This window comes from Trachypithecus francoisi, unplaced genomic scaffold (genome assembly GCF_009764315.1).
Source record: "Trachypithecus francoisi isolate TF-2019V2 unplaced genomic scaffold, Tfra_2.0 Lachesis_group18, whole genome shotgun sequence".
Taxonomy (NCBI): Eukaryota; Metazoa; Chordata; class Mammalia; order Primates; family Cercopithecidae; genus Trachypithecus; species Trachypithecus francoisi.
Window position 1 is genome coordinate 6,320,212 of NW_022681463.1, and position 25,372 is coordinate 6,345,583.

At 38.3% G+C, this 25,372-nt stretch overlaps 1 protein-coding gene across 1 annotated transcript in view; it reads right to left on the reverse strand.

Annotated features, from left to right (window-relative positions):
* The window catches only part of MYO16 (myosin XVI), a 569,170-nt gene that overhangs the window by 277,580 nt on the left and 266,218 nt on the right, over positions 1–25,372 (reverse strand).

Sequence of the window (25,372 nt, forward strand, 5' to 3'; positions counted from 1 at the left end):
GATGAAGCCCTGTGAAGAAATCCTGGTAGCTGCAGACAGGTCTGTTAACTAGGTAATGGGTCAGGTGGGAACCAATTCAAAACAGACAATTTGAAAGGGCAGTTTGCCTGATGGCAGGAAAGGTGCCTTCAGCTTGGCTGTGAGCATTTTCCTCTGCAGCCAGAAAACTTGTCATAAAGACAAAGAAAAAAACACAATGCCTTTTGCACAATACTTAAAATTCTCCCACTATTCAAAAGCATCTAGGATGATTTCACTAGAAATGCAGTTCTTACTTATCAGCAAAACTATATCTTAAAATGGGAAGGTTGGTACCAGAATAAAAAAAATACATGTTTATTTTTGGAGATTAAAAATATAAATTTTCCCTTTGACATCACTCAATCACGAAATCTCACATACGGGCAAAAAAAAAAAAAAAACTTGGAAAATATGCATGGTAAAATATGGAAACTAAGAATCTGAAGACATATTTAAATACCATTTGACAATTAAAAAAAAAACCCAAACATTTAAATCTTTATTATCTGTAAAACAGAGTAAAAATATATTAAAAATAGATTTAAAAATTCTCCATTTCTAGTTCACAGTGGTTTTGTGAATGACAAATGAGACATTGTGTGTGGTATGCCTCCTACACTCAGGTTGCAATGCATGTACGGAATATGAATATTTCCTGGAATGACTAGATCTTGCCTATGTGGGCAATTTTTAGTCAGTGTACTCCGTCATTAATGAAGCTCTTAATCAAATAAATGACTGTGCCACTAACCATCTTAAACCATAAAATATGCTTTTCTATACTTTTCAGACAGATAAAAGTAACAAATAGGTAAAAGGAAAAGATCATAGTTCACACTTGGCTGTTGTATACTGACGTGAATTGCCTGAAAGTTGACAATCATCGATGCAATGTTACAATGGCATTCCCAGACCCTTTTTTTAAATTTTCTTAACAGTTTGAAATAGGTAAGAATAACGGTGGGTAAGGGTCATGGACTTCCCAGTGGCCAGTGGACTCGCTTCACCTCCACAGATGTTATCCCACTAATCTCAACACAGTGGCTGAGAACCACCCTAGAAGAATCAAAGGAAGGGTTTCATCTAAGAGTTTCCAGTTTTGTCCCTGTATTGATTCATGGTCGCATAACCTCTAGCATTCAGACCCTTTAACTTAATATTCAATGTCTTCTATACTATTCTCCTGTGAGTCAAAATCATACATCTATAGCTTAAGCCTATCTTCTTATCCTCTTTGGCTCTTGGAACACTGGCAACATCTAGGTATCTCCATGTGCAGAGTCAGAAATTTCAGAGAGCATTTGTTAAGAGTCATTGCTATTTTGTTTTTAAAAGATTGGCAGATCAAGGGAATAGTCTGTCTGCTGTTTCTATCATGGGGTAGAAGGCTCTTAACATGGGTGCTCTAGATGGATAAAAACTACAGATGGATTAATACTGTGTAATTCCACTCAAAGGGAAATGCGATGGGAACTAGTATTTCTTGATACTGATGGCCCAAATTCTCCACTGGATGTTTTTGAGGCACTTCCTCTATTAGTCTCCACAACAACTCGCAAACAGAGCCATTATTTTACCTATTTCAGAAATAAGGGCACTGCAGTCTGTTTAAAGTTGTGAAGCCCGACATCAGCGGACCAACACACCCCCGTCCTGCCCCCGAGCCCAGCGTCTCTCAAGCTTCGTTAGGAGTTTCCTGCAAGGCGGATGGGACACACGGAAGATCTTGCTGCTCTGCCTCTCCTGAAAGTCAGCAATTCCTAAAGTCTCCTACATTTTATTTACAGAAAAAGGATAAAAACATTGTAGACATGTGGTGGTCCAATTCCATAGAAATTTTAGCAACATTGATATCAACTATATATAGTTTTATGTATGTATGTATGTATGTATGTATTGACATGGAGTCTCACTCGTTTTGCCCAGGCTGGAGTGCAATGGCATGATCTTGGCTCACTGCAACCTCCATCTCCCAGGTTCAAGCGATTCTCCTGTCTCAGCCTCTTGAGTGGAGTAGCTGGGACTACAGGTGCCCACCACCACTCCTGGCTCATTTTTGTATTTTTTGAGTAGAGAGAGCATTTTGCCATGTTGGCAAGGCTGGTCTCAAACTCCTGACCTCAGGTGATCTGGCCTTCCTCGGCCTCCCAAAGTGCTGGGATTACAGGCATGCACCACCATGCCAGGCCTATAGCTGTATTTTTTAAGCAGTGAAGAGGTGTCTTGACCTTAAGTGTTGGGTTGAGTTGGCAGCTGAAGGAGAATAGTTAATATCTTTCCTCACCAGAAATCTGTCTACATCACCATTGTTCATTAATTTATATATTATTCATTTCTTCTCTCCAAATTTTAACCAATTATTTAAGCATGTTTCTTTCTCCTTAAGGCAAATTCTAGGAAAAATAAACTTCTACGTTCTTAAAGTGTCAAATCACATAAAAGTCATAATTGCTGTGAAAAGTGCTGCTTGAGAACATAATTTCAACAGGTATTCAATTGGCAGGGACGTCCTGGGGAAAATATAGGCCCTGGGGAAGGCTCCCAGCCAACCCCACAGCCTTTGCCCTCAGTGGTCATCATCAGATGCCCACTCCTCCCAGCTCTCCACGGCCTCTAGGTTGATGCCTAATTCACTTTCCACTGATTAACTTCATAGCATGAGGTTTTGGCATTTTTTCTGTCTCCCCGTGAGCTAGCCACAAGAGTCCCAAGAAAACACCAAGTGAAACTAAAAGTAAGGACTAGACAGCATCTGCAAGAATCTGCATCTATAGGAGTTTCTCCAAGACAGGCGTTTGTGGTTCATACCAATCATTTTCTTCTTTTTTGTTCTTTTCCATGTTCCCCAGTATTTCTGAAAATCAAAAAGTATTATATATAATCATAAGAAAAAGAAGCTCTGCACATGTATCCCAGAACATAAACAAAAAAAGTTTTGAGGAAGGTAATGCTTTTAAATCATCCCTACATCTGTTACCAAGTTTATAAAGTTCTCAATGAAAATTTTTTCTAAAGGGGGAAAAAAAAGAAGCTCTACCAAACTCTAAATCAAAAACTGGGAGCACAGTTTTCTGTGGATTCATCCAGGCTGCTGTGTACGGCTAAACTGTATTCCAGCGTTAACACATGGCAGCGTATCTAGCCACTTAGCCATCTGAGAAACGTCTAGAGTGTTTCTAGTGGGGCTTTTATGAATAAGGCTACTATGAACATTTACATAGAGGTATCTGTGTAAACATATGCCTCCATTTCTCTTGGACGGATGCCGAGAAGTACAATACCTGGTTCATAGGGTAGCTGCATCTATAGTTTTATAAGAAACTGTCAAACTCTTTTCTAGCATGGCTGTACATTATTTTACATTCCTACCAGCAATGCATGGGGCAGTGAGTTTCTTCACATCCTCACCAGCATTTGATGCTGTCACAGTTTTTTTTTTATGAGCTGTTCTGATAGGTATGTGGTGGTATCTAATCAGGGTTTTAATGTTTTTCTAATGGTTAATGACACTCAACACCTTTTCACATGCTTATGTGCTACCCATATATTCATATTTGGTGAAACATCTCTTCATGTCTTTTGCCCATTTCTAATTGGACGAGAACAGTTTTTATTTTTCTACTGTTAATTTGGAGTGCTGTTTATATATTCTAAATATTAATCCTTTGTTGGATATTAAGGTTGCAGTATTTTCTCCCAGCCTGAACCTTGTCTTATAATATTTTTAATGAAGTCTTCTGAATAAGAGTTTTACATTTTGATGTCATATAATTTATCAATCTTTCCTAATGTGGATTAGGATTTTGATGTCAAGCTTAAGTTCTTTTTGCCTAGTCATGGATCCCAAATATTTCCTTCTTTTGTTCCCTAAAAACTGTATTGCTTTATACTTTACATTTAGGTCTCTGATCATCTTGATTTTTTTCCATAATATGTGAGATTTTGGCTTTGCTTTATTATTTTTGTTTTGCTTGCTTTGTCTATGGATGCGCAGTTGTCCAGCACCTTTTGTTGAAGTTGATCTTTCCTCCACTCGACTGTTTTGTATGTTTGCCAAAAAAAATCACCTTTTTGTGTGTGAGTGTATTTGTGTGAGTCTATTTCTGCATTCTCCCTTCTCTTCCTTTGATCTCTGTGTCTGTCTGTCTACCAATACCATAATGTCTGGATTACTCTAGCTGCATGGTAGGCCTTAATTTGGGTAGGGTAGTTCCTCTGATTTTATTCTTCTTTTGTGTTTTCTTTAGCTATGAGAAGTTCTGTGCCCTTACACACATATTGTAGAATAAGCTTCCATATGTGTCTTAATATTGTTAAGATTTTAACAGGAATTACACTAAACCTATAAATCACCTTAGGGATGACTGGCATTTTTATTATATTGAATCTTCCAATAAGTGAACATTATAAGTCTCTTTTTCTTTCATTGGTATCTTTTTTCATTTTCACCCTCCAGATTCTGTACATGTTTTGTTAAGTGTATAATTAAGTATTTAATTTTCCTGGAGAAATTGGAAAGGGTGTTATGTTTTTAATTGTGGTTTCCACACGTTCACTGTTAATACATAATGACTAATATATGTGATTGATTTTGTGCACTGATCTCATATCCTGTCAACTGCTGAACTCACTTACTAGTTTTAGGAGATCTTTTGTTTTTTAAGCTCCTTGGTTCTTCCCACTCCCCTTTTTCACAAAGCCTAATGGTGCTTTCTTTAGACTAAGTTTCCAAATTAAAATTTTATCAACCAGTATGAAAAAAGCACACCTTCTCCAGCAATACAGATATCTTCCTTCTTACAGAAGAAACCGTGGCAAACCAGGTGAATGTGTGTTACAATTGTATAAAATTTGACTTGTGCTTTGGATAAGAAATGGTTTTCATTACAAGTTAAATTTATTGAAAATAAGTCAGTAACAACTGTTGACTATGTGCTATTTCTAATTAACTCATCCATTTAACCAATTTGCTTATTGTCCTGACAATAAAGAGCAGGCTGATGCTATGTCTTCCAAAGCAAGTCCATAATACAGCCAAAATAATCTGTGTGTATATGTGAGGTGTGAGTGTGAGTGTGTGTGCTAATACTTTTGCTTTGAGGCAAAGTAAAACTAGTCCTGGACTAAGTTTCTTGTGTCACCTGAGAACGCATGAATAAGATTAAGCCGTGGACTAAATCACAGGAGGGTTTTCTTTCTGAACAGAGGAGTCCACACTGAAGATCTCTTTCAAGAAGTGCTATGTGGAGGCACAGATGAAAACTGTTGCCATCCAGCATGCGGCATCACTCTAAGGAGGGGGAATAGATATGATTTGAAGATCAAATACAAACATTGACTGTTTGCCAAAAACATCCCCATGGAACTTCAAAGGCCTGTGTGCTCTCCCTGTGGCCACACCTACTGTGTCTCCAGGGTGCAGGCGTGGCCCCGTTCAGCAGGCACAGAGATCAGTGCGCATGAAGCAACCCTGCTGTGCCTGCTTGTGTACCCAAGGCATGCTGGGATTGAAGGTTCAAGTACAAACAAAAATGTTACTACTTAAAAACCAACCTGTTTAGTCCATTCACCAAGTCAGAGACTCACAGACTACAAACACAATGTTTTGCTCAGTTTTTCATCTGCTGTGTGAATACAAAGGAACAGTGTCTTCTCTATTGTGGGCAGAGCTATCTTTTACTTGGTGGTGTTTAATATATAAACAGAAGCCAAATAAGGCAAAATTAAACAGTTGGCTTAAATTAAACAGTTGGTATCAATAAAGACAGCACACTTTGCTAATGACGATAGCCAAGTGCTGACTGCCCACCTGCCCTCACTTTGCTCCTAAAAAAGAAATTATTTTCCGTATTGTTTTTGAACTATCTGAAACACATTAACTAATTTTAAATTTTAAGTCTCCCCTTCCTCAAGGAATACGTGTACAACTTTTTATTAACCATGCGTTCAGATACATAAATCTCCACCTGGAAAGTATTAATATGTGAGTCACAAACTGTTTTGTTTGGAAAGAGACAATCTTGTCAGTGGTCTCCAGGAAAAGAACAGAATCTAATAAATTTAGGAAAAGAACAGAATCCTTTTAACAAGTTACACATTCAGAAAGTCTTTGGGTCTTGTGACATTCCCAGAATAGTTCATCCATATTTTTCTAATCAGTTGAAATATTTCAAAACATCTGGTGAAAGAAATTCAACACTCTTGCCACCTTACACACAGTGAATACTCGTATGGCCAATTATTTGTTTCTTGAAAATGTCTAGTTGGGAGAGCCGGGGGGTGGGGACACACAGGGTGGCTGTGTCTCGCACAGAAGGCCCTGGACAACGCTTAAGGGGCTGACCCCAGCCTGAACTCATCCCCGAGCCTTGTGTCCGGCATAAACACAGCCAGAAACACACACCCAGAGCTGCTGATATTTCAATGAGTGAAGTCATGAAATGGAGAGAAAAATAAGTTTTTGCTCAGGAAATGTGGGTTGGCCTGGCCTTGAAGATGGTGGGATTAGTTTAACAAGACGAGGGCTGGGGAGCTGCATCTGCCTGGAGGGAGAGGTGGGCAGAACTTTCTCTAACTCACACCAAGACATCCTCAGTCTCGGGAGGGTTCTATATAGGAAGAGGGCACAGAAATATGCCTCAGGCGAGGCTGAACAGGTGCCAAGGTCCCCCTCAGGGGAGAAGGTGACCAGAAAGCATTGTGTAAGGCCATGTCCACAGCACCAACAGGAAGGATAAAATTCACTAACCCTGTGTCTTAAATACCGACTAACATAGGCATCTACACTGAAACTTCAGTAATATGCAAATATTACAGTTTATTTGATTCAGACACATGACCACGTACAGATAGTTACTACTGACAAAGGTATTCTTAGGCAGGTTCATCTGGGCCTCACGCTTGACCTTCATCAAATGCTCATAGAGTATGGTGTAAAAAACATTACACTGAATACAACCCACAGATGTATCAAGCAACCTCTTTCAGGTTAGCAGGACTAAAAGAAAATTTTAATTGCCCAGTCTCTACAAGAAACAAAAAAAATTAGCTGGGCGTAGTGGCCTGCAACTGTAGTCCCTGCTATTTGAAAGGCTGAGGTGGGAGGATCACTTGGGCCCAGGAGGTCGGGGCTGCAGTGAACTGTGATCGTGCCACTGCACTCAAGCCTGGGTGACACAGTGAAACTATATCTCAATTAAAAAAAAATCCATCTTTGTCTCTGTATAGATCCATACCCTCTTGGCTATTGGCTCTGTTTCTCTGGAGAAGCCTGACCAATACACTCTCTTCTCCCCATTTCACTTATTCATACATTTAAATACTTAATAGCTCCGATTTAACAAAAATTTAAACATTATTAACTTGTTTATGGATAAAGATCATGCCTTAAAATTCCTGGTGGATTCTCATAAAATTTAAATTAATATTGAGTGTCCAGAAGGTTATATACACCTGCGAGTTTCCATATGTATGTCAAAGTTGCCATATGTATACCTAGTTGGTTACAGTTTTGCCGGATAGGTTCCCAATATATCTGGAAGTGCCATAGGTAGCAGGTTGATAAGTCCATAGTGAACACGAGCTCTACTCTTCCTTTGGTCAAAGGTTGGCATAACAAGTGAAAAATTTATGCCATAAAAGTCAACCCCCTTTATTATTATTATTATTTTTTTGCCAAAATCAAAAGAAACAAATAATCTAATGAAGAATGTATTAGGTAAGGTTATCTAGTGAAGAAAGTTTAGTGTAAGAAAAAAACATACAAATATTGATCAGAGATGCTCTGGAAGGAAGTATGACAAAATGGGGAAGAAAGAAGGAATGGAGATATAATAAAATAGTGACCAACATATATTTAAATACTTAGTCAGATTACCATTACTGATAAGATAATTGGACAGTCAATTTAACCTTCAAAAAATGGCATGTCTACCCTCGGGCGGACAGACACACATTCCAGGTAGGCAGCTCAGAAGCCTGGCTTCAGGATAGGATGGGGGACGCATGCTAAAAACCTTTTTGACATTAATTAGAAACATCAGCACCTCCAAGTTCTAAAGATTCATTAAAATTGAGATTTTTAATGAAGAACTTAAAATGAGTAAAACGTGTATACTCTATAGACAATCTTTAAAAGTAAAATTCACGAAGATTTTTTTTCAACCACCAAAATGTATTCACATGTAGGCTGTACCTACTAAGGTAAACTTATTCAAAACAATGTATGTAACTAAATGACATCAGTAATAGGATATTAGATCTGGCTATTTCAGAAAAGATTCATAAAGTAAATAAAACTAAATAATCCAAATTTTCTTTTCTGCTAAATGTAAAAGCTGAGTAAAAATGCCTAATTATAATTAATCCTAACAAGTCAAGATAAAAAAGCATAGAAATGTGGGTTCCATTTTGACACCTACTGTTCTATTGCATAGGATTTGGCTCCTATTTTTAAAATACTTTCTAGTCTGGCCGGGCGCGGTGGCTCAAGCCTGTAATCCCAGCACTTTGGGAGGCCGAGACGGGCAGATCACGAGGTCAGGAGATGGAGACCATCCTGGCTAACACGGTGAAACCCTGTCTCCACTAAAAAATACAAAAAAAAAAAACTAGCTGGGCGTGGTGGCGGGCGCCTGTAGTCCCAGCTGCTCGGGAGGCTGAGGCAGGAGAATGGCGTGAACCCGGGAGGCGGAGCTTGCAGTGAGCTGAGATCCGGCCACTGTACTCCAGCCTGGGTGACAGCGAGACTCCGTCTCAAAAAAAAAAAAAACAAAAAAAAAACTTTCTTTCAGAACTATTGTTGTGATTACTTATCTGCTACATATTTTCATTAAGAAACACTATTTATGAAATAACAAAGTTCAAATAATGAATAACCCTCCAAATAAGTGGTCCCGGGCCATGAATTGTGCTTTCAGGTCACAAACACTTCTACATTAAAGAAAATTTCCAGAGAGACCCAATCACCTGGTCTAAATGCCATCATATATTTACATTCAAAAATTAATGGAAAGTGAAAAATGCTGAAACTAATTATCAGTAAAGTTTGGACTGATGTGCTTCAGCTCCAATTGTAATATTCTAATTGAGAGATTTAGTGTGAGTAAAATATCCAAGTAAATTACACAAGAATATTGTGAAACAAACAGTCACATAGAAAGATACTGAATCAATACAACACATTTAAAACCTGTTTTACAAAAGATGAATTCTGGAAACTTAAAGACAAGCAGGCATGATTATACCGGGTTTAATATGTTTGTTTACTCAGAGAAATCATTAGCATTCTGTTATATTTTTCTCGTACACTTAGGAAATGAAGCAATATTATGACCTAGCAAAAACTGGGTTACTCAATTACTATTACTACTACCATTTTGCGATATTGTTCCTCTTTAGAAAATAACTCTATAGTTGTCTAAACCAATTATACTCATTAAAAATACTAATAAAAGTTATAAGGAAAATATGATTAAAATCAGGTGTTTCACCTCTGACAAATTTATCTTCAATTTTAAAACATGCAAAAGTATACATTTCCTTAGAAATAAATTGAAATGGAATTATGATATTGTAGGCTCTTTAGACATTATTCTTTAGCAATCACTCTCATACTATCTTTCCGTCCAATTTTCTGATTTTAATGCCTTAACTTCAATACTTATATTTAGGGTATCAAATACTTAAACAGTTAACAACAAATCTCAACGTTTATGAAAACAAAAACTCTAAATTAGCAAGATTTATATCAGTAGACATTTACTTCCGATTTGTTAAGGAATTAAAAAAGTGGGGGTGGAAATTAAATTACATAAACGAACTAATAAAGTAAAAAAGTAGTTTTAATGTCATCATTATCAAACGCAGTTGAGAGTGCCCTTCCCTTTTTCCCTTTTCTTCTTCAATCTTAACAGGTGATCCTAAAAAGTTTTATTTAAGAATAAGGCAGGCTGCTTTCTTTTATTACTATTAGGTTGGTGCAAAAGTAATTAAAAGTAATGACAAAAACAACAATTGCTTTTGCTCTAATCTAGTATTATTTTTTTATCTTATCTCCCAGAAGAATGTTCTTACAACAAGCACTGCTCAAAAGCAGGAACTCTATATGTGGTCACCGCAGAGAAAGAAGAAATCTAGAAGAGGCAGAGTCAGAAGTGCAATACCCTCCAGTACAGTTCGGCCTCGTGTGCTGTGCTGTGTTCTCATTACTTGAAGCTGGAACCCTGATCAGCTGATTTGCTAATGCAACTGTTCTAAATGTCCTTCTCACTTCCCACTAAGTTCCATTTTCAGAAAGGAAGTCTCTTCCTGCTGAAACTGAAGTCACCACTAACTGGAATCAATGACACATTTTAGCTAAAGAGGAAACAAATCTGAGCGCGGTGGCTCACGCCTGTAATCCCAGCACTGTGGGAGGCCGAGGCAGGTGGATCACTTGAGGTCAGGAGTTCCAGACCAGCCTGGCCAACATGGTGAAACCCTGTCTCTACTAAAAATACTAAATTAGCTGGGTGTGGTGACTCATGTCTGTAAATCCCAGCTACTCAGGAGGCTGAGGCAGGAGAATCGCTTGAACCCAGGAGGCAGAGGTTGCAGTGAGCCAAGATCATGACACTGCATTCCAGCCTGGGTGACAAAGCAAGACTCTGTCTCAAAACAAACAAAGAGGAAACAAGTTCCATTTGATGTTTTTCAAATGTTGATGATATCACACTTAAACAAAAGTACTACATCTATATAATGATCTAGATCAGGAACTTGTAGGGTCTAATGAAATGTTACTTAACTCATTTTGCATTTCAGCAAAAAGTGTATATAATAAGGATGTGGTCCTGGTAAACAATATTCTTGTAGTTAAAGGCACCAGTTTATCAACCACCAATTAATTTTCTTAGTATGGAAAGCTAAAAATACAGTGTTTATGTTTCGGCAATGGGGACTTACAGAAATGTTTCATACCTTTCTTCTGTGGGACCAGAATATTCGTTTCTTTCATTAGATGGACATTCTTAGCATCACAGCAAATTCAAGTGTTTCTCATTCACCAATTGATTTACTTTATAAATGTTTAATTTGATACCAATCATGCTTCCTTACTGGAGTCATAGACCTGAATAAAGCAAGGTTCCTACCCTCCTGTTACTCACAGAAGATGCTAAATTTTAGACTGGAAATTGCCAGAATAGAGGTAACGGCTGTAGTTCTCCAAGCTGCTTGGGGGAATCGGATTAGCTTTATAAAGATCGACTTGAACAAACTGTATACTTGTGACAGACAGTGTTTCGTGGTTTTGTTATTATAAACTGCTGATTTAAGATAGTAAGTCTTCAGTCAAGGAAACAAAAATGCTGAGTTTCTACACGTGCCAAGAACTGGGATTACTGGGGAATTCAAAGATGAACGAGACTCAGTGCTTATCAAGAGACATCAAACAAATCAGCCAAGGGAAAAGAAGTGTAAAGACGAAATTATAGTAAGATATACACATACCACATTTTATTATATATTATACAGAACAGTGATATGCACAATATCAATGGTCATTTATTAATTCAGAGAAGGCAAACTAATATTTAAAATATGAGTTTTTTTAAACACTGAAGTGCTGCTGCCTGTTCTAGTAACAATTGACTTGATCAGAAACTCTGTATGTGCATTCCAATTAGGAATGGAGTAAAATGTGAACAGTTCTGCAAATGCACTTACTCTCATCACCACATTTTCTAAGGGGCTTTATGATCTTGGGAATTCTTCAAACATGATTCACACAATCCCTTCTCTAAGGGAAGTCCTTTTAGAAGTAACACAGACGCTTCGAGTAAATGTGCTTGTAATAATAATTATATTATGTAATATGGAGAAAAAACAGTCAAACAATAGGATTACTATTTGAAACAATAGATGAAGGATTAAAAAGCAAGTCTTTAGTCAGAGGACGATTAAATGAAGTACCAACCGCACTATCACAATCAACTATAAAATGCAGACCTGTTGCCTCCCCGGTATTCTCTGGAAGTGCGGAATTGTATACACTATGCTACAAATACAAAACACATTATATTTATGTCAACGAATCCACAAAATAGTTTACTGTATGTATGCATAATTATATTAACTCTTAGGCATTTAGGAAAATTCAAAGTCAATTAAACAAAACAAAATTTGCTTTGAGTCAAGGAGTATAATGTGTCTGTACTAACTAAAGCAGCAAAACATGTTAATTTTTAATTAATTTGAACTTTCATTGTTGCAGTGAGGTTTTCGCACCAACAACAAACACGAAAGAGCGTTTCTATTGATTGAATCAATGTTTCAGGAAAACTTTTTAAGAAAACAAATGAGCAAATGGACAGCCATAGCCATTTTCTGGCCCCTTCATGCACTTTTTTTTTCTTCTTCTTTTTGAGACTGAGTCTTGCTCTTATCGCCCAGGCTGCAGTGCTGTGGTGCAATCTCGGCTCACTACAACCTCTGCCTCCTGCACTCAAGCGATTCTTGTGCCTCAGCCTCCCAATTAGCTGGCATTACAGGTGCATACCACCACGCCCAGCTAATTTTTGTATTTTTAGTAGAGACAGGGTTTCACCATGTTGGCCAGTCTGGTCTTGAACTCCTGACCTCAAGTGATTCACCCACCTCAGCTTCCCAAAGCCCTTCATCCACTTTCAAAGCTCATTCTTGTCAGGGTGATTTTATTCCATGGGCTAGGATCCGTCTTCACTCCAGAATGCTTTGGGGAGTGGCAAGTAGCAGGCCCCGGGTCGAAGGCTAATGTCAGTGTCAGTATCCCCTGGATCTGTCTCCTGAAACTGACTCCCAGTGACCTCTCCTGTCTGGCTTCTTCTTACTGGAAATGGATTCATGCTCTTTCAGATTCCACCAAAACCACTCCTCAGGCCCAGAAGGCCTTGCTCAGAGCAGCTTCTCCCTGGGAAGCTGGGGCATGCTGAGCCTTTCCAGCCTGTGGCTCACTGGTGTTTGTTGTTGGTGTGAAAACCTCACTGCAGCAATGAAAGTTCAAATTAATTAAAAATTAACATGTTTTGCTGCTTTAGTTAGTACAGACACATTATACTCCTTGACTCAAAGCAAATTTTGTTTTGTTTAATTGACTTTGAATTTTCTTAAATGCCTGAGTTAATTTAATTATGCATACATACAGTAAACTATTTTGTGGATTCGTTGACATAAATATAATGTGTTTTGTATTTGTAGCATAGTGTATACAATTCCGCACTTCCAGAGAATACCGGGGAGGCAACAGGTCTGCATTTTATAGTTGATTGTGATAGTGCGGTTGGTACTTCATTTAATTGTCCTGTGACTAAAGACTTGCTTTTTAATCCTTCATCTATTGTTTCAAATAGTAATCCTATTGTTTGACTGTTTTTTCTCCATATTACATAATATAATTATTATTACAAGCACATTTACTCGAAGCGTCTGTGTTACTTCTAAAAGGACTTCCCTTAGACAAGGGATTGTGTGAATCATGTTTGAAGAATTCCCAAGATCATAAAGCCCCTTAGAAAATGTGGTGATGAGAGTAAGTGCATTTGCAGAACTGTTCACATTTTACTCCATTCCTAATTGGAATGCACATACAGAGTTTCTGATCAAGTCAATTGTTATCAGAACAGGGGACCCAGGGAGGTTCCCTGTCAAAGAAACGTGACAGGGAGGTGGCCCACATTTAGCAGAACATAGTACAAATAATTTTTCTTATGAGAAACAGGAAGCATCCTATTGGGCAACATAGGCCAAAATACCTGAATTTTGTCTTACTTCCCAGGGCTCACAGAAGAGCTACTCACTGTGATATCTGAATCTTGTCCCCGTAACTTCTCAATCACTCCTAAGTGTTCTCTGCTGTTCTTTGTGTTTAGGAACTCTTCAAGTTTTTATTTTTCTAAGATTATCAGCAAGCAAAAATTTCATGGGGAGAGTTTACAGGTACAATATGTGAATTATTTTACCATGATAATGTATTTGGTGTAAGAGACAATTAAGAAAAATAATCAGTCATTATTGCATATTTTTCTATTTACCAAGAAATATTTAACCAGGTGAGATACTGCAACATGTCTAGGACAAATTCCCCTCTACTTAGATATCACATACACAGACACAGTAAAGATAATATATTATATTATATGAATGTGTGTGTGTGCATATATATATAGAGAGAGAGAGAGTATATACATGATGCATCACTATGACAGTATGACAACACTATGGGTAGTACTACCCAGTGTCTTTTATTGATATTGATATTTTCCGTACTTTTCTCTGATAAATGTGTTAATCTGTTTAATAGCTAAAACTCTGAATTAGACACATTAGAAATATGTTTTGTTATTATTATCTCTAATAATATTCTCAAATAAGAAGAAAAGTGGTTAGAATTTATCAAAATATTTAGCTGTAATAAAATTTAGATTTTTATTTCCAAGATGACACATTAGAGGCATTCAGCATGCCTCAGCCACCTGGAAATAGCAAGACAGTACAGAAAGATCAACCCAATTAAAACCCCATTTTAACTGAGGAAGGAAAACAGGAATGTAGCAGAATTGTGAAGACACCCCAAACGCTGGAGAGGAGGATATCAGCAAAGAGCCTCAGTGATGGCATGTGACTAATGGAAGTGAGCAAAGCCCCAGTGCATGACAGGCAGAAAACCTCCCTCTGTGACTCCCCTTTCCACTGGGGACCCCAGCAACCCCGGCCGAGGGGGACCCCAGCAACCCCGGCCGAGGGGGACCCCAGCAATCCTGGCCGAGGGGAGCACTTTGTATTTCCCAAGCCCTGAAGTTAACTCGGGGAGTTACCTGGGGGAGAGGCTTGGAAAGATGCTCTACGGGAAATATGCTGGGAAAAGCTCAGATATTTCCCAGACCCAGGACTGGGAGTAGGATGCCATTTTTAATCCAGGCACCTCCAAAGGCAGCCATTCTTCAGCAACCTTGCCCTGTGGCTGTGCAGGTATATTAGTCTCGGGCCTGAGATTGGAGAGCCTGCTCTGGAGTGGGGTAGGGGCCTCCACAGTCAGAACTGTGAAAACTGCCTCAGCAGTAGGTGCTTTGTGCTCTCTCCACAGGCCTGGGGCAAGAGGGGAGCTGCTACAGCTGAGGTTTCTCCTGAGCAGTTAGTCTTGCAGCCATGGTCAGCCTGGTGACCTGGATCTGATCCGTGTGTGCCACTGACGGGTGCAGCAGCCTAACCCCCTGAGACTGTGATGCAGCAAGGCTCTCTCTGCTCTATGGCAAGGCTCTCTCTGCTCTATGCACAGGCAGATCCCTGGGCATCTGGAACATTCACTCACCAGGTTCAGCAGTCTGAGCCGTCGCACGTTTCCTGAACACAGATGGTGGTGCAGTGAGATGCTCTCTGCTCCATGCCAAGGTAGATCTTCAGGCACTCACAACACCTGCTTGCCTGGAGAAGGCCTGTTCAGAGACCTTTGTGCAGGGCGTCCCTCTCCACTACATGCCCAGGCAGATCTCTAGGCATCGGGAGCACCCACTCTCCTAGAGTAGGAGGTTAGGCCACCCCACATCCCTGTGCAGAGAACTTGGGGGCTAGGTGGTCTCCCAGCTCTATGTCTAGGCACACCTCTCAGCACTTGGTGGCCACCCACTGGATTCTCCCTTAGCACTGGGATTTGTGTCTACCAAGAGGGGACCTGTGGGTGGAACTGCCCAGTCCAGCCCTTCCTGGCTCCTGACCCCCAGGGCTGAGCAGGGAGCTCAGACCATTGTGCATTCCATGGATCAGCCCAGCGCCTGAGGCAACAGAGAGTTTCAGCCAGCAAACAATAAGCAAGTATATACACAGTCATGTTGGCCTCAGACAGCTCTTAGCTATAAGCACCAGCTACAGGCTTGTAGGATGAACTGCAAAGTTCACCACAAACCTGCCAAAAAAAAAAGTACATAGGTGTATAGAGGCAAAGCGAAAATACTGTATCTAACATTCTCTATAGTCACACCCCTAGGGAGGGGGAAAAGGAAGAGGAAAAGAAAACACAATAATAATTAACAACAACATTATAGGGAAAGAAAGAAAAAGAAAAAATCCACATGCATAAAGATAATTACAAAAATTAGAAGTGCCAATTTTTCCACATCAGAAGAAACATCAGAAAATAATTCTGCTACCACAACAAATCTGAATGTAGCAACACCACCAAAGGACTGCATTAGCTCTCCAGCAATGGTCCTAACAAAAATGGAAAGTCAGAAATGACAGGTAAAGAATTCAAAGCATGGATTGCAAGGAAGCTTATTGAGATCCAAGACAAGGTTGAAAATCAACACAAAGAAACTTCCAAAACAGTCAAGGAAATGAAAGAAGAGATAAAACATTTTAAACAAATCAATCAGAGATTCTAAAATCAATCAGAGTATCAGAGGTTCTGAAATTTAAAAGCTTACTTAAGGAAAGTCAAAATACAACTGAAAGCTTTATCAATAGATTGAGGCAAGCAGAAGAATTTCAGAGCTTGAAAGCCAGTCTTTTGAGCTAACACAACTGACAAAAATAAAAAAAGAATTTAAAAAATGAGCAAAGTCTTTGAGAAATATGCGATTATGTAAACCAACCAAACCTATGAGTTACTGGCATTTCTGAAAGAAAAAAAGAAAAAGTAAACAAGTTGAAAAATACATTTGAAGGAATAAGTCAAGAAAAATTGCTTTATTTGGCTAGAGAGGTGGACATCTAGACACAAGAAATCTAGAGAAAACCTGTGAGATATTACACAAAATGAACAACACCAAGGCATATAGTTACCAGACTGTCCAAAATCAATGCTAAAGAAAAAAAAAAATCTTAAAGCCAGCTAGAGAGAGAGAGAGAAAGAGAAAGAGAGAGAGAGAGAGAGAAAGCAGATCATGTACAAAGGGGGAACCCCATCAGGCTAATGGCAGACTTCTCAGCAGAAACTTTACAAGCCAGGAAAAACTGGGGGTCTATTTTCAGCATTTTTAATGAAAAGAAATTCCAACCAAAAATTTCATATCCTGCCCAATTAAGCCTCATTAGCAAAGGGGAAATAAAATATTTTCCAGACAAGCAAACATTAAGGGAATTCATTATACATAGGCCAGCCTTATATGGGACCCTTAAGGGAGTTCTAAACATGCAGACCAAAGAACAATACCTGATACCACAAAAACACACTTAAGTACATAGCTCACAGACACTATAAAGCAAAAACACAATAGAAATGGCAAAGCATAGAGCTAACAACTTCATGACAGGATCAAAACCTCACATATCAATATTAACCTTGAATGTAAATAGTCTAAACACAATTTACACTCTTAAATGTAAGAATTTAAAAGGCATGGAGTGGCAAGTTGTATAAAAACACAAGATCCATCCACCTACTGTCTTTAAGAGATCCACCTCACACGTAACAACAGCTAAAGAATCAAAGTAAATGATGGGAGAAAGATCTACCAGACAAATGGAAAATAAAGCAAAACAAAACAAAAAGCAGGGATCACTATTCTTATATTAGACAAAATAGATTTTAAACCAGTAACAGTAAAAAAAGGACAAAGGCATTATAACCACTCCCACAGAAATACAAATGATCCTCAGAGACTGTTATAAATAGCTCTATGCACACAAACTAGAAAAATCTAGAGGAAATAGAAAAATTCTTGGAAACATACAATCATCCAACATTGAATCAGGGAGAAACTGAAACACTGAACAGACCAATGCCAACTTCTGAAATTAAATCCATAATAAAAAAATCTACCAACCAAAAAAAGCCCTGGACCAGACTGATTCATAGCAAATTTTTACCATACAAAGAAAAGCTGGTATCAATTCTAACGAAACTATAGAAAAAAATTGGAGAGGAAGGACTTCTTTTTAATTCATTGTACAAAGTCAGCATCACCCTGATTACAAAAGTCGGCAAAAAAGGACAGGGCAGGGCAGGGCAGGGCAGGGCAGGGCAGGGCAGGGCAGGGCAGGGCAGGGCAGGGCAGGGCAGGGCAGGGCAGGGCAGGGCAGGGCAGGGCAGGGCAGGGCAGGGCAGGGCAGGGCAGGGCAGGGCAGGGCAGGGCAGGGAGAAAGGAAGGCAGAGAGAAAGGAAAGGAGGGAGGGAGGGAGGGGGAGGGAGGGAGGGAGGGAGGGAAGGGAGGGAAGGGAGGGATGGACGAACGAACTACAGCCAATATCCCTGACGAACATAGACACAAAAATCTCAACAAAATACTAGCAAAACAAATTCAATAGTACATCAAAAAGTTAATTCCCCATGATCAAATAAGCTTCATTCCTGGGACGAAAAGTTGGTTCAACATACACAAATCAACAAATGTGACTCACTACATAAACAGAATTAAAAGCAAAAATTATAAAATCATCTCAATAGATGGGAGAAAAGCTTCTGATAAAATCCAACACCCTCAAGAAACTAGGCATCAAAGGAATACACTTCAAAATAATAAGAGCCATCTATGACAAACCTATAGCCAACACTGCACTGAACAGGCAAAAGTTGGAAGCATTCCTGTTGAGAACTGAAACAAGCCAAGGATGCCCACTCTCAACACTTCTATTCACCAGGACTTCATAATACTGGAAGGTGTAGTCAGAGAAATTAGGTAAGAGAAAGAAAAGGCATTCAAATTGAAAAAGAAGAAGTCAAACGATTTCTCTTTATTGACAATTTGATTCTATGCATTGAAAACCCTAAAGACTCCTGAAATTGATAAACAATAGACTCACCAAAGTTTCAGGATACGAAAGCAATGTAGAAAAATCTGTAGCATTTCTATACACCAATAATGTTCAAGCGGAGAGCCAAATCAAGAGTGCAATCCCATTTACAAAAGCCACATGCAAATACCTAGGAATATGTATAACCAAGGAGATCTCTCCAAGAGTAACTACAAAACACTGCTAGAAGGAATTACAGATGACACAAACAACTGGGAAAACATTCCATGCTCGTGGATTAAAAGAATCAACATCATTAAAAGGACCATACTGCCCCCAACAACCAACAGATTCAATTCTATTCCTATCAAACGACCAATGTCACTTTTTACAGAATTGGAAAAAAACTGTTTTAAAATTCTTATGAAACAAAAAAGAGCACGAATAGTCAAAGCAATACTAACCAAAAGAACAAAGCCAGAAGCACCACATTAGCCAAGTTCACACATACTCTAAGGCTGAAGTAACCCAAACATTATGGTACTGGTACAAAAACAGACACACAGACCAACGGAACAGAATAGAGAGCCCAGAAATATAGCCACATACCCACCGTGGTACTGGTACAAAAACAGACAGATAGACCAACGAAACAGCATAGAGAGCCCAGAAATACAGCCGTCATCTGATCTCAACAAAGTCAGCAAAAGTAAACAATGGAGAAAGAATTCCCAATTCCATAAATAGTGTGGGGATAGCTGGCTAGCCATATTCAGAAAAATTAAAATGGACCCCTATCTTTCACCATATATAAAAATTAACTCAAAATGAACTAAAGATTCATTTAATAATACCTGGAGCAATAAGAATCCTAGATGAAAACCTAGGAAACATCATTCTGGGCATGGACCTTGAGATAACATTTATGATTAAATCCTCAAAAGCAACTGCAACAAAAACAAAAATTGACAAGTGAGAGAGACCAATTAAACTAAAGAGCTTCTGAACAACAAAAGAAACTATCAATAGAGTAAACAGGCAACCTACAGAATGGAAGAAAATACAAACTATGCATTTGACAAAAGTCTAATATTCAGAATCTATAAGGAACTTAAACAATGGAACAAGCAAAAAACAAATAAACCCAGTGAAAAATGAGCAAAAGACATCAACACACACTTCACAAATGATGACACACAAGCAGCCAACAATCATAAGAAAAAGTGTTCATCATCATTAATCATCAGAGAAATGCAAATGAAAACCACAATTAGCAACCATTTCATACCAGTCAGAATGGCTATTATTAAAAAGTCAAAAAACAATAGACATTGGTGAGGCTGAGGAGAAAAGGGCATGCTTATACACTGTTGGTGGGAATGTAAATTAGTTCAGCCACTGTGGAAAGCAGTTTGGAGAGTTCTCGAGAAACTCAGAACACCACTCACCATGTATAACACCATTTCCTTTGTTACCCAAAGGAAAAGAAATCATTCTACCAAAAAGGCACATGCACTCACATGTTCTTTGCAGCATTATTCTCAACAGCAAAGATCTGAAATCAACCTAGGTGCCCATCAACAGTGAGTTCAATAAAGAAAATGTGGTACATATACACCATGGAATACTATACAGCCTTAAAAAAGGATGAAATCATGGCCTTTGCAGCAACATGAATGTACTGGAGGACATTATCCTAAGTGAAGTAAGTCAGAAACAGAAAACCAAATATTGCACATTCTTACTTATAAGAGGGAGCTAAACACTGGGCTCGTGGAAAAAAAAATGCCCATGGTAGACACTAGGGACTACCAGAGGTGGGAGGAAGGCATAGGGGAAAGGACTGAAAAAATAACTGTTGGGTACTATGCTCAGAACCTGGGAAAAGGGATCATTCGTACCACAAACCTCAGTATCATATAATATACCCAGATAAAAAAGCCTGCATAGGTACTCCACCAACCTAAAATAAAAGTTGAAAAATAAAAATGAAATAAAATTTACTAAGATCTATTTCCTGGGGTTATCACAGGGATACTTTTAATCTCATACATACACACATACACACACACACACACACACACACACACACATCCAAATAATCGATCTTACATTATTGATATCTAATATATCTTAAAATAACCTAAGACCACTATATAGCTGGACTTACAATGAAGAGAAATAAAGAGCTTCTTCATTTCTTCAAATAGGAAACATATTATTAGGAAAAAACCACTTGTTTAGTACACTTCCGGGACCATGTGGATCAGATCTGAAAGCATGCTCTCACGCATTCCTGTCTGCATAACAATTCTTTGCTTCTATCTCAGTCTATTCTCATTCAAGTTAATCTCTGACCAATTCCCAGAAGTCTTCGGTCCTCCAATAGCAATGCACTCCATGCATCTTGCCACACCCAGTTAGTGAATGAAAGACAGAAGGAACGCCTTGGTATACTCTTTCTTTTGCTTGCATTCTCCTGCTCCACCAAGAGAACATTCTCATTTTGAAAATTCATCATGAGGACCTCCTGTTATTTGCAGCTCCCCCTGATGTCTTTCTCCGTCCTTCACAGGCACGTGCAGCTCCTCCACCTTCTGAATGCCAACATCCTCCAAGGATATCTCTACTGTGGAACTCATCATGGGGTAGATACTGTCAACTCAAAAGGCGAGTTCACATCTCAGGAAGTACGGGACAGTCCATGGACCACCCACAGAAGATGGCCACCTGATTCTCAGTGTCTGTGGGAACTTTGGCTTATTTTATTAATCATAGTTTCAAAGGACCAGTGTGGAAAGGGGGCACATTATTGGCCTTAGAAACTATGTGAGCCTGATGATCAACAAGTCACTATCTCAGTGGGAAGGTATACCATGAAATCTCCGCCCACAGATGCACAGCCAAACAAGGAGACTTATGTTGGGTAGATACTGGATGGGAAAATAATGTCTGCCCCTGGAGAAATCATGGCCACAACCAGCCCTCTCTTGGTTTGAGAGGTTTCAACATAGACTGCACATGTCACCTGATCACTTTAAGGAATGAATTTAATGAATGTATTTATGGAATGAACATAAAAACGGTCCTCGGTTGGTAACGCTCCGGAGGACTTGACCAATGCCAAAGCAATCATCTCTAGAGAGCTAACCCTTGACCTAGGCCACATCAGACCCTCTCAGCCAAGCCAAGGAAGAATACCAAGTCTCACCCCAAATCACAAAACACGGAGAAATTATCTCACCGAGCAACCATGGGCAGGCAGAATAAGCAGCAGTAGGAGAAGTTTAGTTACTTCATATATACGATGATTGCTTACAGAATGTGCAATAAGCAGGTTTTCACAAAAACAACTATGGATATAAAAAGAACTAGAAATATGAGAAAAGAACAAGAAACAGTATTGGAGGAAAAAACAGATTTGAAAAAGAACAAAGCAGAACTCTTAGAAGTGAACAAAAGTCATTGAAATTAAAATGCGATGCATGAGTTAAACTTCACATTAATCACCGTTCACAAAGGAATGAAGCATAAGAAAGCACTGCAGAAATTATCCAGAATGAAGCACAGAGTGATACAGGATGGAAAATGTAAAACAGAAATTACAGGAGCAGAGACAACCAGAAAGGACAGCAAGCATCTAAAGCGAATCTCAAAGGAAAGGAAGAAAAAATAAAGGAGTGGGGAACATTCACAAGGATCATGGCCAATAATTTTTCAAACTGGTAAACGCATCAGATGATGTGCACATCAGAAGAAGCCTTAAGCAGGATCAATTTTTAAAAACTAATATCTGGGGTTACTTTGGTAAAACTAGAAATACAAACCTACCCACCCCCACATACACAGATGCACAAAGCAACATTTATTCACCCATTTTATCACATATTGTGTGTGAATAACAGTGCCAGGACTTATGAGCATAACGTTGCTGAAGTCAGGGTCACAAATCTTATAATTTGTGCTTTATTGGTGATAACAGGAATGTAACGAATAATATATATGATGAAGTCCACAACAGAGATACACACAGAGGATGCTGACATTCAGAAGTGGCGTGGGAGGACTACCTGTGCCTACAAAGGACAGGGAAAGGCATCGGAGGGAGCTACAAACGACAGAAAGTCCTCAAGATGAGTTTTCAGAACGAGAATGTTTTCTGGGTGGAGCAGGAGAATCCAAGCAAAAGAAAGAGTATACCAAGGCATTCTTCTGTCCTTCATTCACAAACATGTTTGGTGAGATGCATGGAGTGCATTTTTATTGGAAGGCAGAAGGCTTCTGGGAACTGGTAGAGGATTAACTTGAATGAGAATAGACAGAGATAGAAACAAAGAATTGTTAGGCAGACAGGAATGCCTGAGAGCAATGGTTTTAGAATTTTTTCCATCATAAAAACTTTAAATATGAATCATATGAGTTCTAACATATACAACAGGTAAAACAGCGGTTCAGATGGAAGAGCAGGTGGGGAGGCGTACACATGTGTGTGAGGCTGTATTTACCGGGGAGCCCAGCGAGTCAGACATCCTCCTCTCACGACTGCAGTTTCTCTGGGAGTGTCTTTATTGGATTCATTTTCATTCACAGATATTTTACACTTCAGCAGTACCTTTAGAAGAACTATTTCTATTTATCTATTTAATCTCAACTGTTACAGCTCATATATATGTGATATTTTCATTTTTGCATATGTTTACTTTATAACTCAAACTTTACTAAAATACAGTATTAGAGCAAATGCTTCCCATTGGTTTATTTATATTTGATTTTTCCAGGTGGACAAACATATTATTTACAAATAGTGGTATTTATAGTCTTAACTTTCTTGGTAATTTTTATTCTTTTCTTTTTTTTCTTTTGTTGATTAAAACTTAAGGATCAATGCTAAAAAGATACTGAGTTTATTTCACAACAAAAGGTGGTAACTCCTTGGGAACTTAGCATAATTTTTTGTGCATGTGAAAGACTCCTTTTACTTTTAATTTAAAATAAGCTTTGGGAAGTGACATTTGTCATCCTTTTGGCACCTTTTGAAACGGTTGATTGACTTTTCTTTTTAACTTATTGATGTAATATATACTAAGACTTAAATTTCCAATGATTGATCGTTGAGTATTTAATGGACCGCTAGATTATATTTGCTGTTTTATTTATGCCTCTATCTTTGTAAGTCAAATAACCATCTATTATTGATATATCTCTTCATTTCACGGTGTCACAGATAGACTGGATTTTTTAATTAAAAAATTGACAATGAGAACAATTTAAAAATACAGAGAACTATAGAGACAGCCAATGTCATTCTACAATAGTGTGAAAATAGCAACACTGAGCTCTATTTACTTCAGTTTTACTTTTTACAAATAAACTTCACAGATAAACTTAACAATCCATCTATACACTCTTATCTCCTGATTTGGTGAAATAAAAATGATCAATTTTACAATATGCTTTCAGTCTATTCAAATTGTTTTCACATTATATGTGTACATACCTATGAAATAAATAAGATTATGGGCATTGAAAATTATGAAAATGTTATTTACAGTGCATGCATCATTCAGCAAATTGCTTTTTGTTAACCTGACCTTAGGTTTATAAATCTATTCTTATTAATGCATACAGTTTAAGTTCATTTATTTGAAATATTTTAAAGTGTCACAATTATAATCAGATTAATTTATTCATTTCCCTAGTTATGATCATTTACTTTCTTTTCCTTTTACTTGCATGTTCAGGAGACGTGTCAGTGAAACACTATGTACATTTTTTTAAGGCATGTGTGGGTTTCTCTATGCCAGGATTTCTCAAACACAGTGCAGCTGCCATGTGAGGTTGTATAGCTCTTTGCAGTGGGGTCCTCCCATGGAAGGCCAGACCTTGTGCTTCACCCACTAGATTCTGGAATTTGACTCCACCCACTAGGTTCTGAGTTGTGACAGCCAAAAATATCTCCAGGCATTGCCAGGTGTGCTCCATGGAGTAAGATCAACCATCATATCTACGATGCTGTGTCATGCACATTTCCAACTTTACCAAATATTGACACTGTTCTTCAAATTAGTTGTACTAATTTAAATCCTCATTAGGAGTGTGTGTGTCTGTTTTCATATTACCTGATTTTTGTTATTACTGAAAATATTTTCATCATGAAATGGTCATTATTCTTTCAATTTCTAAATCCTCCATTATTTGTGGGAATATGCATCTTTCCAGATATGTATTGGAACTTCAGGTTTTCACTTGTGCATATGCTGCTTTCTGGAAAAGGAACCAAGGATTTCCTCATTCTTTAATTTTTGTAATGGTTTAAACAATTGTGTATTCTTTGAAGATTTAAAAGTTCATGTGTAGGAACTTCTTGAGTTTGGCTCCTTCAGGATGGAAACAGTCTTGGTTTCTTCTACGTTATTCACGCAATTTAATTTTTTAAAAATTTCTTTTACAGTTAATTTTAGATCTGCAGAAAGCATTTCTATTTATTCAGTATCAATGTATATGTGGCTATACCTTTTGTTTTCATTACCAATTATCAACATTTAGTTTTCTAGTGACTTTGTTTACTTTTACTTCTGTATTTAGTTTCTAATTTTATTACATTGTGGAGGGAAAATATGCCCTGTACAATTTCTGATTTTGTAAATTTATTAAACTGTAATCTATG